Source organism: Ranitomeya imitator, chromosome 3 (assembly GCF_032444005.1).
Source record: "Ranitomeya imitator isolate aRanImi1 chromosome 3, aRanImi1.pri, whole genome shotgun sequence".
Taxonomy (NCBI): Eukaryota; Metazoa; Chordata; class Amphibia; order Anura; family Dendrobatidae; genus Ranitomeya; species Ranitomeya imitator.
Window position 1 is genome coordinate 173,899,312 of NC_091284.1, and position 16,918 is coordinate 173,916,229.

Genomic DNA, 16,918 nt, shown 5'->3' on the forward strand with positions numbered 1-16,918 from the left:
GCGACCGTGCAGCCCAAAAGTAAGCAAGATGCCCCTTCTATCAACAAGGGTACATACTTTCACATACGCTGTCACGTGCACTTCCAGTACATTTCAAATCATTTTATACTCATCTGCCTTCTAACGGTCATCTCACTGACTCGGTACGGCTTGAGTTAATGTGGATCCTTTCAGCGGTTTTTAGCCTATGTCCGCATTATTCTTTAAAGGTCAATCTTAATGAATAGTGCCTCCCAACACGTTTCATACAGTTTAGAATCATCAGGGGAATAAATCACCATCATGTATAACAAATGAGCATCTCGCTATCGCGGCCTTCATCCCACCGTCTTTTTATGCACTACTCACCGGCGTCTTGCGGCCACGTGTTTCCGGACGCAAGGAGCAGAATTTCCGGTCTGCTCGAATGTGTGCACCTTGAATTACTGCGCGCACATTATTTCCGGGTGTACTGACGTCGGCAAATCATGCCGTAACGTCATGTCCGGTGGGCGGACAACTCTGCCTTTGTACCGCCTCCTCCATAGTAATGTGTGCAAAGCGCATTATGTTAAATAAGGTACGGAGTCCTACGGTACAAATGCGTCTTTCACTCCTGTACCTCAGTGTATTCTTTTCGACAGGAGCGCTAGCTCTCTCCCGAGCCCCCTAATTAGCATGTACAGGTAAATTAGCCATATTTCAAAACCTATACCACCACGGATCGAGGAATCTATAGCATTCATCCGATTTAATCGCAAGTGGGAGCGAGCCCTAATTGTTTCAGTCAAAGTAACTTTCTAGTTTTTAAGATATAATCTCAAAAGTACTGTAATTTATTTTTAATGATCAATTACATAAAATGGCGAAAGTTAGTAAAAGGAAAAACTGACCATCTTTAATTGAAGGAATTACTTAAAAAAAGAAAAAAAGCCGACACCATAAGACCCCTTCAGTACTTGAGGCAGCACTAACCAACGGGTACAATTAAGTAATAAAGAGCCAATAGAGGTCTGATTTTTATTCCGACAATCAGCGAGGTAATTAGCGAAATGCTTGCGGCCCGCTTTCTTGGCTGGCTGCCTGAACATGTTTCCATGGCAGTGGATCGTTAATAAGACATAATGACTCACTGAAGATCATCCCTTCAAGGGAAAAGTCGCTCCGAGAAAACAAGATTTATACACCACACCGTGGGATTTTCTAGGGCAAATCATGTAGGAAATTGTCTTACAGCACAGAAGGCAGAACCTGATGGCATGTGCGATTGCTGGGGAAACTGAGCCTTTCAAACGCAAAAGTATTGCCTGCGGCATCATACCCGAGAGGCAGCAACCCCAGAAATAATGCCAAACACGGAGAAGCTAGAATACGAGCAGAGCGGAGACGCAGACACAGATGTCTATAATCCATTAGGATACCATTGTGATTTATGACTATCTTTCTCTCCAGAGTGAAGTGTGACATTTTATTGGCTATTTCACGACTTGCTGCAGGGTAGACATATAATTCCTTTATGATTAGCACATGTTCATTATAGTGGGATCATGATTACTAGTTAGTGTAATAATAACCAATTCAGGCTTTTACGTGATTGCCTGTCTCCGATACAGAATACAGATACAGAACATTTACAGCTGTCCTTGGCAGCCTACAGCAGCAGAGCTGTGGAGTCGGAGTCGTGGAGTCGGTGTCCCTTTTGGTGGAGTCATAAAATATATAATAAATTGGGTATACTAGTACAATGCAGGATGTGCTGAATATGGTTTTATAAGAATTTGGGAAAGTTATTACATCTAATATATAAAGCTGAACGTGTGTGTGTGTGTGTGTGTGTGTGTGTGTGTGTGTGTGTGTGTGTGTGTGTGTGTGTGTGTGTGTGTGTGTGTGTGTGTGTGTGTGTGTGTGTGTGTGTGTGTGTGTGTGTGTGTGTCCGGGATTGGCATCTGCACCGTCGTAGCTACAGCCACAAAATTTTGCACTGTCACACGTCTGGACTCCGAGAGCGTCATAGGCTATGTTGTGAGGCAAAATTTTAACCAGGCGCGTTCCAATTCACCAAACAATTTTGCCCCTATCCACATAATGGGGAAAAAGTGAAAGGAAAAGTGTTGGAGGCAAATCGACAGCTGCCAGATGTGAACAAGGGGGACCTAAAGAGTGAGAGCGATGGCGCCAAAGAGTATATACCGTACAGTTGCTAAAGTGGGGCCCCGACATGGGATACTCACCACACACGGGGATATGAACACACACACAAAATGCGCCACACACTACGACGTGCTTGAACACATATACCACCCTCAGCACACATTTCACCACACATACACCAACCTCGCCACATAAAAGTTGAAACACAAAAGTCGCCGCTCAAAACTCGCCACGCGCAAAACTCGCCACATGCAAAACTAGGCTCACGCAAAACCCGCCACACGTGCAAAACTCACCTCATGGAAAACTCGCCACACGCAAAACTTGCACACACTGAAAAATTGCCACATGCACAAAAGTTGCAACACATGCAAAAGTTGCCTCACACAAAACTTGCACATACTCAAAACGCACCACACATAAAACTCGCCACGTGCAAATCTTGCCATGCGCAAAACTTGCTGCACACAACTTGTTACACTAACCTGTCACATGCAACTCGACACACAAAAAGTTGCTACACGCATGTTGCCACACAAAACTCATCTCACAAAAGTCGCTACATGCATGTCGCCACAAGCAACTCAACAAACACAACTTGACACATGAAACTCGCCCCATGAAACTCGCCCTAAAACACACACAAGTCTGGTATTATCCTTCAAAAATAAAAATCTGATTAATAAGCAGACAAACTACAAGAGCAACAACTGTACCATATAGGAAATAAGGCAGATGTCAGTCACATGACCTGTCTATTATGTGTATGTGTGAGCTAATATATACTGCCAAGGGGGAGGGCTTCCTGTTGGCTGGGGATTTATCAGGCTGCCAATTTAGCTTACAAATACTGAGGTTAAAATACTGAACAAATAACATGTGAACGCGGTCTAATACAGAAGGAGATGACATACAGATATATACTATATACAGGAGGAAATCACACAGGTATATACTATATACAGGAGGAGATGACACACACATATACTATATACAGGGGAGATGACACAGGTGCATACTATATACAGGAGATGACACACTGGTATATACTATATACAAGGGAGATGACATACAGGTACATACTATATACAGGAAAGATGGCAAACAGGTATATACTATATACAGGGGAGATGACACAGGTATATACTATATACAGGGGAGATGACACACAGGTATATACTATATACAGGAGGAGATGACATACAGGTATATACTATATACAGGAGGAGATGATACACTGGTATATACTACTGTATATACAGGGGAGAGGACATACAGGTACATATTATATACAGGGGAGGTGACACACAGGTATATACTATATACAGGGGAGATGACACAGGTATATACTATATACAGGGGAGATGACACACAGGTATATACTATATACAGGAGGAGATGACACACTGGTATATACTACTGTATATACAGGGGAGAGGACATACAGGTACCTACTATATACAGGGAAGATGACACACAGGCATATACTATATACAGGGGAGATGACACACAGGTATATACTATATACAGGAGGAGATGACACACAGGTATATACTATATACAGGGGAGATGGCAAACACATATATACTATATACAGGGGAGATGCCACAGGTATATACTATATACAGGAGGAGATGACATATAGGTATATACTATATACAGGAGGAGATGACACACATATATACTATATACAGGAGGAGATGACACACAGATATATACTATATACAGGAGGAGATGACATACAGGTATATACTATATACAGGAGGAGATGACATACATATATACTATATACAGGGGAGATGACACAGGTGTATACTATATACAGGAGGAGATGACACTGGTATATACTATAAACAGGGGAGATGACATACAGGTACATACTATATACAGGGGAGATGACACAGGTATATACTATATACAGGGGAGATGACATACAGATATATACTATATACAGGAGGAAATCACACAGGTATATACTATATACAGGAGGAGATGACACACACATATACTATATACAGGGGAGATGACACAGGTGCATACTATATACAGGAGATGACACACTGGTATATACTATATACAAGGGAGATGACATACAGGTACATACTATATACAGGAAAGATGGCAAACAGGTATATACTATATACAGGGGAGATGACACAGGTATATACTATATACAGGGGAGATGACACACAGGTATATACTATATACAGGAGGAGATCACAAACAGGTATATACTATATACAGGAGGAGATGACATATAGGTACATACTATATACAGGAGGAGATGACATATAGGTACATACTATATACAGGAGGAGATAACACAAGTATATACTATATACAGGAGATAGAAACAAAAGGTATTAAATGACCACATCACGTAAATAGAGTATATACGTAATCACGTAATTACGTGCTGGTCTGACTTGTACTAAGCCTAGTCGTAACAACAACATACAAAAGGGGAATTGTGGAAACCACAGGAAAAACAACAATAGCAAAGAGAAACTATGTATAACAAATAATCTTTATTGATTCAAAACACATACATGGTAAAATACGGACCATAACTACGGACAAAGTGCCAGACGGTGCAAAGCACAGGAAAAACACCACCTGTGCCTGTGGAACGTACAGATGAAGGACTGGCTGTCTTAAGTAGTAATATACAAAATACAAAAAGTACAAGAATATATAAGCGTATAATAAGACCAAGAGCACACCAATATAAATATCTGTTCCTAGATAGTACCCACGTATATAAAGGCAAGATCTTAACACATGAATGAACAACCTACAGCCCTAACGTTCATCAGCAAGTGCACAAGAGAGAGCCGTCATCGTATATCTATAAACACGTGGGGATAATGCCCATACCAAAACGGCCATATGTAAAGGGGCCTAATCGGCCATAATAATAAATGCCAAATAAAGAATCACTGCCATAACATACTAAGATGGAACCCATAATGTAGAAACATTCGCCACTCCATAGTATATTACCTATAAGGTGCTGCTGGTGCTGCTCTGCCAGAACTCACGGCTGCACGTCCGCCCGACGCGCGTTTCGGAGAAGAACTCCTTCGTCAGGGGGCGTATCACGGAGATCGCATACTGGGTTTAAATAGCCCGCCTCCCGATCTAACAACAGCGTCCACCGGAAGTGACGCAGGCGTCGCCGGGACAACACGGCACTCCCAGCGGCGGCGACGTCATGCCAGGGCGCCGCCAAAACTATGGCAACCACCCAAGCATGTAGACGCCGCAAGCCGCCCGGAGCGTCGGCGCCCAGCGCGCATGCGTGCAGGTGCCGCTGTGAAGATACAGAGGTATAGCCAGAGGTGAAGAAACGAGATGACTGACACAAACCAGGAAGTAAAAAACGACCAGGCTGGCCAGGCAGTAAATCGTGAGCAACAATGTACCCCATAACTAGCAAATATATGGTCTATAAACAGAGACACCCAAAATTGGGCCAATATGCGACCGCAGTGACAGAATGTAATAAAATCATAATCATCATAAACAGCTAAGATGCATAAACAAAACAACAAACGGATATAACTGCTCTAGAGGAGATCTGCATGGAGGAAAGGGCCAACATACCAACGACAGTGTGTGGCAACCTTGTGAAGACTTACAGAAAACATTTGACCTCTGTCATTGCCAACAAAGGATATATTACAAAGTATTGAGATGAAATTTTGTTTCTGACCAAATACTTATTTTCCACCATAATATGCAAATAAAATGATAAAAAAACAGACAATGTGATTTTCTGGATTTTTTTTTCTCAGTTTGTCTCCCATAGTTGTGGTCTACCTATGATGTAAATTACAGACGCCTCTTATCTTTTTAAGTGGTGGAACTTAGACTATTGCTGACTGACTAAATACTTTTTTGCCCCACTGTATATTGGTGTGCTCTTGGTCTTATTATACGCTTATATATTCTTGTACTTTTTGTATTTTGTATATTACTACTTAAGACAGCCAGTCCTTCATCTGTACGTTCCACAGGCACAGGTGGTGTTTTTCCTGTGCTTTGCACCGTCTGGCACTTTGTCCGTAGTTATGGTCCGTATTTTACCATGTATGTCTTTTGAATCAATAAAGGTTATTTGTTATACATAGTTTCTCTTTGCTATTGTCGTTTTTCCTGTGGTTTCCACAATTCCCCTTTTGTATATACAGGAGATGACACACAGGTATATACTATATACATGAGCAGATGACACCCAGGTATATACTATATACAGGAGATGACATACAGGTACATACTATATACAGGAGATGACACATGTATATACTATATACAGGAGCAGATGACACACAGGTATATACTATATACAGGAGGAGATGACTTACAGGTATATACTATATAAAGGAGATGACACACGTATATACTATATACAGGAGATGACAAACAGGTATATACTATATAAAAGAGGAGATGACACATAGGTATATAGAGGAGATGACATACAGCAGGTATATACTATATACAGGGGAAATGACATACAGGTATATACTATATACAGGGGAAATGACATACAGGTATATACTATATACAGGGGAAATGACATACAGGTATATACTATATACAGGGGAAATGACATACAGGTATATACTATATACAGGGGAGATGACACACAGATATATACTATATACATGAGCAGATGACACCCAGGTATATACTATATACATGAGCAGATGACACCCAGGTATATACTATATACAGGAGATGACACACAGGTATATACTATATACAGGAGATGACATACAGGTACATACTATATACAGGAGATGACACATGTATATACTATATACAGGAGGAGATGAAATACAGGTATATACTATATAAAAGAGGAGATGACACAGGTATATAGAGGAGGAGATGACATACAGCAGGTATATACTATGTACAGGGGAGATGACATACAGGTATATACTATATACAGGAGATAACATACAGGTATATACTATATACAGGAGATGACATACAGGTGTATACTATATATAAGGGAGATGACAAACATGTATATACTGAGGGGAAAATGAGAGGTGTGAGGTGAAAATGAGGGGTGTGAGGTGAACATGAAAAGGTGCGAGTGCAAAATGAGAGGAGTGAGGGAAAATAGTGGAGTGATCGGAAAATGACAGATGTGAGGTCGAAATGACAAGTGAATGAGAGGAGTGAGAGGGAAAATGAGAGGTGTAAGGGAGAAAATGAGAGATGTGAAGGGGAATATGAGAGGCGTGATGAGAAAATAAGAGAAGTGAGGTGCTATAACTAACCACAGATATTTACTATGCCCAGGCAACGCCGGGCTCATCAGCTAGTGCCCTATAAATGTCTGTTCTGTTCGTCATCTAAAGATCTCGGCTTTTAGTTGAGATAAATCTGTGCTGCACTTTGCATATATATGCTCAGTAGTGAGACCGTGCTGTGGGGTCGGAGTCAGGTAAATGTCCTATAAATTTGTCTGTTGTGTTCCTTATCTAAGGATCTCGGCTTTTAGTTGAGATGAATCTGTGCTGCACTTTACGTATATGCTCGGTAGTGAGACCGTGCTGTGGGGTCAGATTCGGATTGGAGGGAAAATTAGGAGTCAGAGGTTAGGCTTACCGACCCCACAGCCCTGTTCAGCAGCCGACATGGAGAACGTGCTGCATATTCAGAATAGTTAAAAAGTTTTCATGTAGAAAACACTGTGCAACATTCAAATGTTAATATTCACAATCAGCATTAGTTGTGACTTATTGGACTAATTTTTGCCCCTGTACACAGCCATATTGTTAGCACAAGATTGCACAATTAATGTTAAGAGTATGTTTAGCTCATAAGGACACCTGCTGAGGCCCGGTTCACCTCTGCATTGCAGCTTCAATTCTAATTAGGATCCACAACTAAGTGACATATACATCACACGGCGGACATCATGGACGCCCTATGGATCCCAATGAAATATTAGGATGGATGCAGTTTAACTGATCGCTTTACAATCCTGACAATTCCACTGCAATTTTTTTTTTACATTCAAATCTTAATACAGATTTGCAGCAAAACGCAGCAACGTTCACCTTCAGTATTTCCATTGTACTTTTGATCAAAGTCTGTATGGAAGAAATTCAGATCTAGGTAGGTTTAAAGGGAACCTGTCACCCCGTTTTTTGAGATTGAGCTATAAATACTGTTAAATAGGGCCTGCGCTGTGTGTTCCTATAGTGTATGTAGTCTACCCCGATTCCCCACCTATGCTGAGATATAACTTACCAAAGGAACACACAGCGCAGGCCCTATTTAACAGTATTTATAGCTCAATCTCAAAAAACGGGGTGACAGGTTCCCTTTAAAATGATGACCCTTGGAAAACCAGTCTAATGCACGCAATGCTAAATTTAATTTAAAAATGGCAGAATCCGCAATGGAGACTGCAAACATCTGAACTTAGCCTTACAGCTCTGCCCTACAGGAAAATAAGGCAATAATAAATCAATAGGTCTTCAAGGACACCGTTCTCAGTATCCTCTAACAGGGTAGCATTATGACTGGTTGACCCTCATCATTAAGTACATCAGACAATTTCTATGGAATCTCCTCTTGGCTTCAGTTAATAGGATGTGGTCTAAAGGTATCTAATCAAGATCAACATGTGCAAAAGTATGAATATCAATTGGGTAGTTACTAATCAAAGACAGGGCAGATAGTCCAGCAGCTACTGGTCAACATCAAGCACTAAAGCCTTGGGGCAATGTGTGCAGAGATCTGGCTTCCATAGAATCTGGTAAGGTGATTCAGAAAGACAGCAACAGAAAGAACTGTCACTTTCACACCCAGCGTGTAACTATTAGACTACAGCTACACAGCAACTTTGGTGCATGGAACGTCGTGCAGAAAAAAAAATAAAAAATCGCAACATAATAAAAGTTGTGACCTGTAGGTGGATGCAACTGCACATTACAAGTTGCCAGAAATCAAAACCTTCTGGGGGGTTCGATTTTCTTTTTCACAACTTCAAATTCCGTACTCCAGTTTACACAGCCATATGGTTATACCCATTTTGCAACCTTAGACATGTGACATTTATATAAAGGGGCCAATAATGTCTGACATGTAAAGCACTGATCTCTAAGTCTACGTTCACACTAGCGTTATGCTAGTTTGCGTCAGGTGACGCAGCGGCGACGCATGCGTCATGTGCCCCTATATTTAACATGGGGGACGCATGCGTTTTTTTTTTTGTTGCGTTGTGCGACGCATGCGTCTTTTTTGCCGCTAGCGTCGGACCAAGAAAACGCAACAAGTTGCATTTTTCTTGCGTCCAAATTTCGGCAAAAACCGACGCATGCGTCGCAAAACGCAGCGTTTTTGCGTGCGTTTTGCTGCGTTTCTGCGTGCGTTGTGTCGCCGACGCAGCGGCGCACAACGCTAGTGTGAACGTAGCCTTAGAACACTATCTTATGGCCCTATGTCACAAGCTGCGACATCCAGAGAGGAGTAGAGCAGAAGGAGTCATAAGGAAAGGGTTTACCCTTATCAGTTAAAATACATGTGAGTTACGGTAGCATGTGGGATAAGAGTCAGACATGTATGGTATAACCTGGCATATGACACCAATATCTAAAGTGAGATAAACTTCCACCTATCTGCAGCCACCATTATGAGGTGCTTACTGAAGATGTGCTCATAAGGGCTTATTCAGATGTAAGCTTTTCACATACAAGATCTATCTGTACTTTCAACCAACAGAACTGGTACCTATCAGTGTATGGGGCTCTTCACAAGTCTATGTAAAATGGAAATGTCTGATTTTGTTCTAAGACTTCTAAGACTTGGATCAATCTTGTAAATGTACATCTATGAGTCTGTGAAAAAAATCAATGTACGGTATGATTTCACAGACTGGTAAGAGAAGCTGGAGAAACAGCCATCAGGTTTTTTTTTCATACAAAACTGATGAAACTCAAATAGTAAAAAAATATGACAATGACCAAGCACTGATGAAAATCCGATAGAAAACACAGATCAAACGTGGACCATTTTTTATGCACGAGGGAAATGACTGATGTCTGAATGAGCCCTAAACGAACGTCTTTTCTGAACTCTGACTAGTAGTGGAAGAAGGCACCAACACTTTATTATTTAGGGCTCGCTCACTCAACCGTATATCATGGCAGAGTGCTATGTGATGTTCCATCGGATAGAACTCGGCCCAATGCGGGGCAATGCAGATCTGTGAATTTTTTTTCTCATGCTGATTCGGAATGACCAAAAAAAAAAAATCTGAGCATGATCGCATAATGAGCACCTATTCAAGTCTATGGGTATCTGTAAAACATTAAACTGCGTTCTGGTGTAATCTGAGTGCAGTCCGTTTTAGGAGCAGAGACAATGGAGAAGATGGAAAAATCTAGTTATCCATCTTCTCCACACCTGTGCTGATTCCCTCACGCAAAAGAATCAGGTCACACTAAGGTGGAACTTAAATCAAACTCTGACAGAGTCGACGGCTGTGTGACTCCGAAATACATGCAGCTGCACACTCCAGTCCCGAGTGCTGGCGGCAGTGTCGGGTATTGATGCGAGAGACTCGTGCGAGTTGTACTCGCAAGTGTGACCCGGGCCTTAAAGAGATACTCTAGACAGCAAAGTGTCTCTTTCCAACTGCTTTGCTTTTGGCTATGCCAGACATGGTAGTCAACCTTACCTCAGCTGAAGCCACTTATTTAGAGCTCCGTGTGCACCTGGCTTTAGGAAGTGTTAGTCATTATGTTTTGCTTCATAAGGTTACTTTATGAACCCACAGACACCGCTCCATATTATTTGGGCTGGAGAGTGCTTTTATCAGGATGCCACAGGGATGATCAACACCATAAGTTAGTCAGACAGAATATGAAAACTCCAGATAAAAATCAGCGCAAGGTGAATGCTGCTGTTCACAAATTCCCTTGTGGTTCCTTAGAATGAGAGATTGTGAAGTACTTTGTTAGGAGAGTCCCTGTGCAAGCAGTGATTGCTAATCATAAAGACACCATTGTAGTAGGAACTAGGAAGCTGTGAAGATGAGTTTACGCCGCTATGTGAGCCGGTTCCTCTAAGTACCAGGCACATCACTGCAGGCACAGAGTGAATCTCGCTGGAGGACAAGACACCACTCAAAGCTAATTGACATTTGTAAAATGACTACTCTGATGTGGAAAGTGTCTGGTCTGGGCTATGTGGAGCGTTTTAACTAAAAGGTCAATTGCCTCTGGTTCCTATTATACATTAAGATGAAGCCTTGGAGTCACAATAGTTGCATTATAGAAGTATTTTCCGACCTAATGCTGTAACTGTGAACTTTTACCATAATTTGGAATTATAATATATGGTAGTGCTGAATAATAAAAACTTATTTATCTGTGTATTTAAAAAGAAATGTAGATGACCTTTAATTAATTAATTCTGATTAGCCTGAGTGAGATAAAGGACGTGTAATCATGTTAATTAAACAGGAAAGCATTTGGTACAATAAAGTCATATCCTGACCTCTATCACTGAGGTCATATGAAAATATGAAGTGTGTTATGTATTAAAACCACATTGAAGCTGCGCACAGGGGCCCATGTCAAACATTATATAAGCAAATGGCATTCTATAGAATTTCTTAATGAGAACCTGTCAGCATGATTTTGGTTGTTAAAGTGAAGGCATGGCCATAATGGCGCTGGTATACGGATTAAATAGATACCTTTAGTGAATAAATCCGCATGGTGGTTGTTCGTTAATCAGCATTTGGTGAAATAAAGTTTAGGTACATAGGGGTAGGACTGTGCGTAGGGTCTCTGGCTCCTGCCCGGCCATGACACCTGCGTCTGGTGTCTGTATGACAGGTCACTAAGAATATCTACTTAATGTGAATAACAAGACATTATGGCCATGCCTTTACTTTAACCCCTTCAAGACCCAGCCTATTTTGACCTTAAAGACCTTGCCGTTTTTTGCAATTCTGACCAGTGTCCCTTTATGAGGTAATAACTCAGGAACGCTTCAACGGATCCTAGCGGTTCTGAGATTGTTTTTTCGTGACATATTGGGCTTCATGTTAGTGGTAAATTTAGGTCAATAAATTCTGCATTTATTTGTGATAAACACGGAAATTTGGCGAAAATTTTGAAAATTTCGCAATTTTCACATTTTGAATTTTTATTCTGTTAAACCAGAGAGATATGTGACACAAAATAGTTAATAAATAACATTTCCCACATGTTTACTTTACATCAGCACAATTTTGGAAACAAAATTTTTTTTTGTTAGGAAGTTATAAGGGTTAAAATTCGACCAGCGATTTGTCATTTTTACAACGAAATTTACAAAACCATTTTTTTTAGGGACCACCTCACATTTGAAGTCAGTTTGAGGGGTCTATATGGCTGAAAATACCCAAAAGTGACACCATTCTAAAAACTGCACCCCTCAAGGTACTCAAAACCACATTCAAGAAGTTTATTAACCCTTCAGGTGCTTCACAGCAGCAGAAGCAACATGGAAGGAAAAAATGAACATTTAACTTTTTAGTCACAAAAATTATCTTTTAGCAACAATTTTTTTATTTTCCCAATGGTAAAAGGAGAAACTGAACCACGAAAGTTGTTGTCCAATTTGTCCTGAGTACGCTGATACCTCATATGTGGGGGTAAACCACTGTTTTGGCGCACGGCAGGGCTTGGAAGGGAAGGAGCGCCATTTGACTTTTTGAATCAAAAATTGGCTCCACTCTTTAGCGGACACCATGTCACGTTTGGAGAGCCCCCGTGTGCCTAAAAATTGGAGCTCCCCCACAAGTGACCCCATTTTGGAAACTAGACGCCCCAAGGAACTTATCTAGATGCATAGTGAGCACTTTGAACCCCCAGGTGCTTCACAAATTGATCCGTAAAAATGAAAAAGTACTTTTTTTTCACAAAAAAATTCTTTTAGCCTCAATTTTTTCATTTTCACATGGGCAACAGGATAAAATGGATCCTAAAATGTGTTGGGCAATTTCTCCTGAGTACACCAATACCTCACATGTGGAGGTAAACCACTGTTTGGGCACATGGTAAGGCTCGGAAGGGAAGGAGCGCCATTTGACTTTTTGAATGAAAAATTATTTCCATCGTTAGCGGACACCATGTCGCGTTTGGATAGCTCCTGTGTGCCTAAACATTGGCGCTCCCCCACAAGTGACCCCATTTTGGAAACTAGACCCCCCAAGGAACTAATTTAGATGCCTAGTGAGCACTTTAAACCCTCAGGTGCTTCACAAATTGATCTGTAAAAATGAAAAAGTACTTTTTTTTCACAAAAAAATTCTTTTCGCCTCAATTTTTTCATTTTCACATGGGCAGTAGGATAAAATGGATCATAAAATTTGTTGGGCAATTTCTCCCGAGTACGCCGATACCTCATATGTGGGGGTAAACCACTGTTTGGGCACTCGGCAGGGCTCGGAAGAGAAGGCGCGCCATTTGACTTTTTGAATGGAAAATTAGCTCCAATTGTTAGCGGACACCATGTCGCGTTTGGAGAGCCCCTGTGTGCCTAAACATTGGAGCTCCCGCACAAGTGACCCCATTTTGGAAACTAGACCCCCCAAGGAACTTATCTAGATGCATATTGAGCACTTTAAACCCCCAGGTGCTTCACAGAAGTTTATAACGCAGAGCCATGAAAATAAAAAATAATTTTTCTTTCCTCAAAAATGATTTTTTAGCCTGGAATTTCCTATTTTGCCAAGGATAATAGGAGAAATTGGACCCCAAATATTGTTGTCCAGTTTGTCCTGAGTACGCTGATACCCCATATGTGGGGGTAAACCACTGTTTGGGCGCACGGCAGGGCTCGGAAGGGATGGCACGCCATTTGGCTTTTTAAATGGAAAATTAGCTCCAATCATTAGCGGACACCATGTCACGTTTGGAGAGCCCCTGTGTGCCTAAACATTGGAGATCCCCCAGAAATGACACCATTTTAGAAACTAGACCCCCAAAGGAACTAATCTAGATGTGTGGTGAGGACTTTGAACCCCCAAGTGCTTCACAGAAGTTTATAACGCAGAGCCATGAAAAAAAAAAAAAAAATTATTTTCTCAAAAATGATCTTTTAGCCTGCAATTTTTTATTTTCCCAAGGGTAACAGGAGAAATTTGACCCCAAAAGTTGTTGTCCAGTTTCTCCTGAGTACGCTGATACCCCATATGTGGGGGTAAATCACTGTTTGGGCACATGCCGGGGCTCGGAAGTGAAGTAGTGACGTTTTGAAATGCAGACTTTGATGGAATGCTCTGTGGGCGTCACGTTGCGTTTGCAGAGCCCCTGATGTGGCTTAACAGTAGAAACCCCCCACAAGTGACCCCATTTTGGAAACTAGACCCCCAAAGGAACTTATCTAGATGTGTGGTGAGCACTTTGAACCCCCAAGTGCTTCATAGAAGTTTATAATGCAGAGCCGTGAAAATAATAAATACGTTTTCTTTCCTCAAAAATAATTATTTAGCCCAGAGTTTTTTATTTTTCCCAAGGGTAACAGGAGAAATTTGACCCCAATATTTGTTGTCCAGTTTCTCCTGAGTACGGTGATACCCCATATGTGGGGGTAAACTACTGTTTGGGCACATGCCGGGGCTTGGAATTGAAGTAGTGACGTTTTGAAATGCAGACTTTGATGGAATGCTCTGCGGGCGTCACGTTGCGTTTGCAGAGCCCCTGATGTGCCTAAACAGTAGAAACCCCCCACAAGTGACCCCATTTTGGAAACTAGACCCTGAAAGGAACTTATCTAGATGTGTGGTGAGCACTTTGAACCCCCAAGTGCTTCATAGAAGTTTATAATGCAGAGCCGTGAAAATAATAAATACGTTTTCTTTCCTCAAAAATAATTATTTAGCCCAGAATTTTTTATTTTCCCAAGGGTTACAGGAGAAATTGGACCCCAAAAGTTGTTGTCCAGTTTCTCCTGAGTACGCTGATACCCCATATGTGGGGGTAAACCACTGTTTGGGCACACGTCGGGGCTCAGAAGGGAAGTAGTGACTTTTGAAATGCAGACTTTGATGGAATGGTCTGCGGGTGTCACGTTGCGTTTGCAGAGCCCCTGGTGTGCCTAAACAGTAGAAACCCCCCACAAGTGACCCCATTTTAGAAACTAGACCCCCCAAGGAACTTATCTAGATATGTGGTGAGCACTTTGAACCCCCAAGTGCTTCACAGACGTTTACAACACAGATCCGTGAAAATAAAAAATCATTTTTCTTTCCTCAAAAATTATGTTTTAGCAAGCATTTTTTTAGATTCACAAGGGTAACAGGAGAAATTGGACCCCAGTAATTGTTGCGCAGTTTGTCCTGAGTATGCTGGTACCCCATATGTGGGGGTAAACCACTGTTTGGGCACACGTCAGGGCTCGGAAGTGAGGGAGCACCATTTGACTTTTTGAATACGAGATTGGCTGGAATCAATGGTGGCGCCATGTTGCGTTTGGAGACCCCTGATGTGCCTAAACAGTGGTAACCCCTCAATTCTAACTCCAACACTAACCCCAACACACCCCTAACCCTAATCCCAACTGTAGCCATAATCCTAATCACAACCCTAACCCCAACACACCCCTAACCACAACACTAATTCCAACCCTAACCCTAAGGCTATGTGCCCACGTTGCGGATTCGTGTGAGATATTTCCGCACCATTTTTGAAAAATCTGCGGGTAAAAGGCACTGTGTTTTACCTGCGGATTTTCCGCGGATTTCCAGTGTTTTTTGTGCGGATTTCACCTGCGGATTCCTATTGAGGAACAGGTGTAAAACGCTGCGGAATCCGCACAAAGAATTCACATGCTGCGGAAAATACAACGCAGCGTTCCCGCGCGGTATTTTCCGCATCACGGGCACAGCGGATTTGGTTTTTCATATGTTTACATGGTACTGTAAACCTGATGGAACACTGCTGCGAATCCGCAGCCAAATCCGCACCGTGTGCACATAGCCTAATTCTAAAGGTATGTGCACACGCTGCGGAAAACGCTGCGGATCCGCAGCAGTTTCCCATGAGTGTACAGTTCAATGTAAACCTATGGGAAACAAAAATCGCTGTACACATGCTGCGGAAAAACTGCACGGAAACGCAGCGGTTTACATTCCGCAGCATGTCACTTCTTTGTGCGGATTCCGCAGCGGTTTTACAACTGCTCCAATAGAAAATCGCAATTGTAAAACCGCAGTGAAATGCGCAGAAAAAAACGCGGTAAATCCGCCATAAATCCGCAGCGGTTTAGCACTGCGGATTTATCAAATCCGCAGCGGAAAAATCCGCAGAGGACCAGAATACGTGTGCACATTCCTAACCCTAACCCTACCCCTAACCCTACCCCTAACCCTAGCCCTAACCCTAGCCCTAACCCTAACCCTACCCCTAACCCTACCCCTACCCCTAACCCTACCCCTACCCCTAACCCTAACCCTACCCCTAACCCTACCCCTAACCCTAACCCTACCCCTAACCCTAACCCTATTCTAACATTAGTGGAAAAAAAAATTTCTTTATTTTTTTATTGTCCCTACCTATGGGGGTGACAAAGGGGGGGGGTCATTTATTATTTTTTTTATTTTGATCACTGAGATAGATTATATCTCAGTGATCAAAATGCACTTTGGAACGAATCTGCCGGCCGGCAGATTCGGCGGGCGCACTGCACATGCGCCCGCCATTTTGGAAGATGGCGGCGCCCGGGAGAAGACGGACGGGACCACGGCTGGATCGGTAAGTAT

At 42.0% G+C, this 16,918-nt stretch overlaps 1 protein-coding gene across 3 annotated transcripts in view; it reads right to left on the reverse strand.

Annotated features, from left to right (window-relative positions):
* The window catches only part of LOC138673050 (uncharacterized), a 996,796-nt gene that overhangs the window by 931,430 nt on the left and 48,448 nt on the right, over positions 1 to 16,918 (reverse strand). The gene's annotated exons all lie outside the window — the stretch shown is intronic.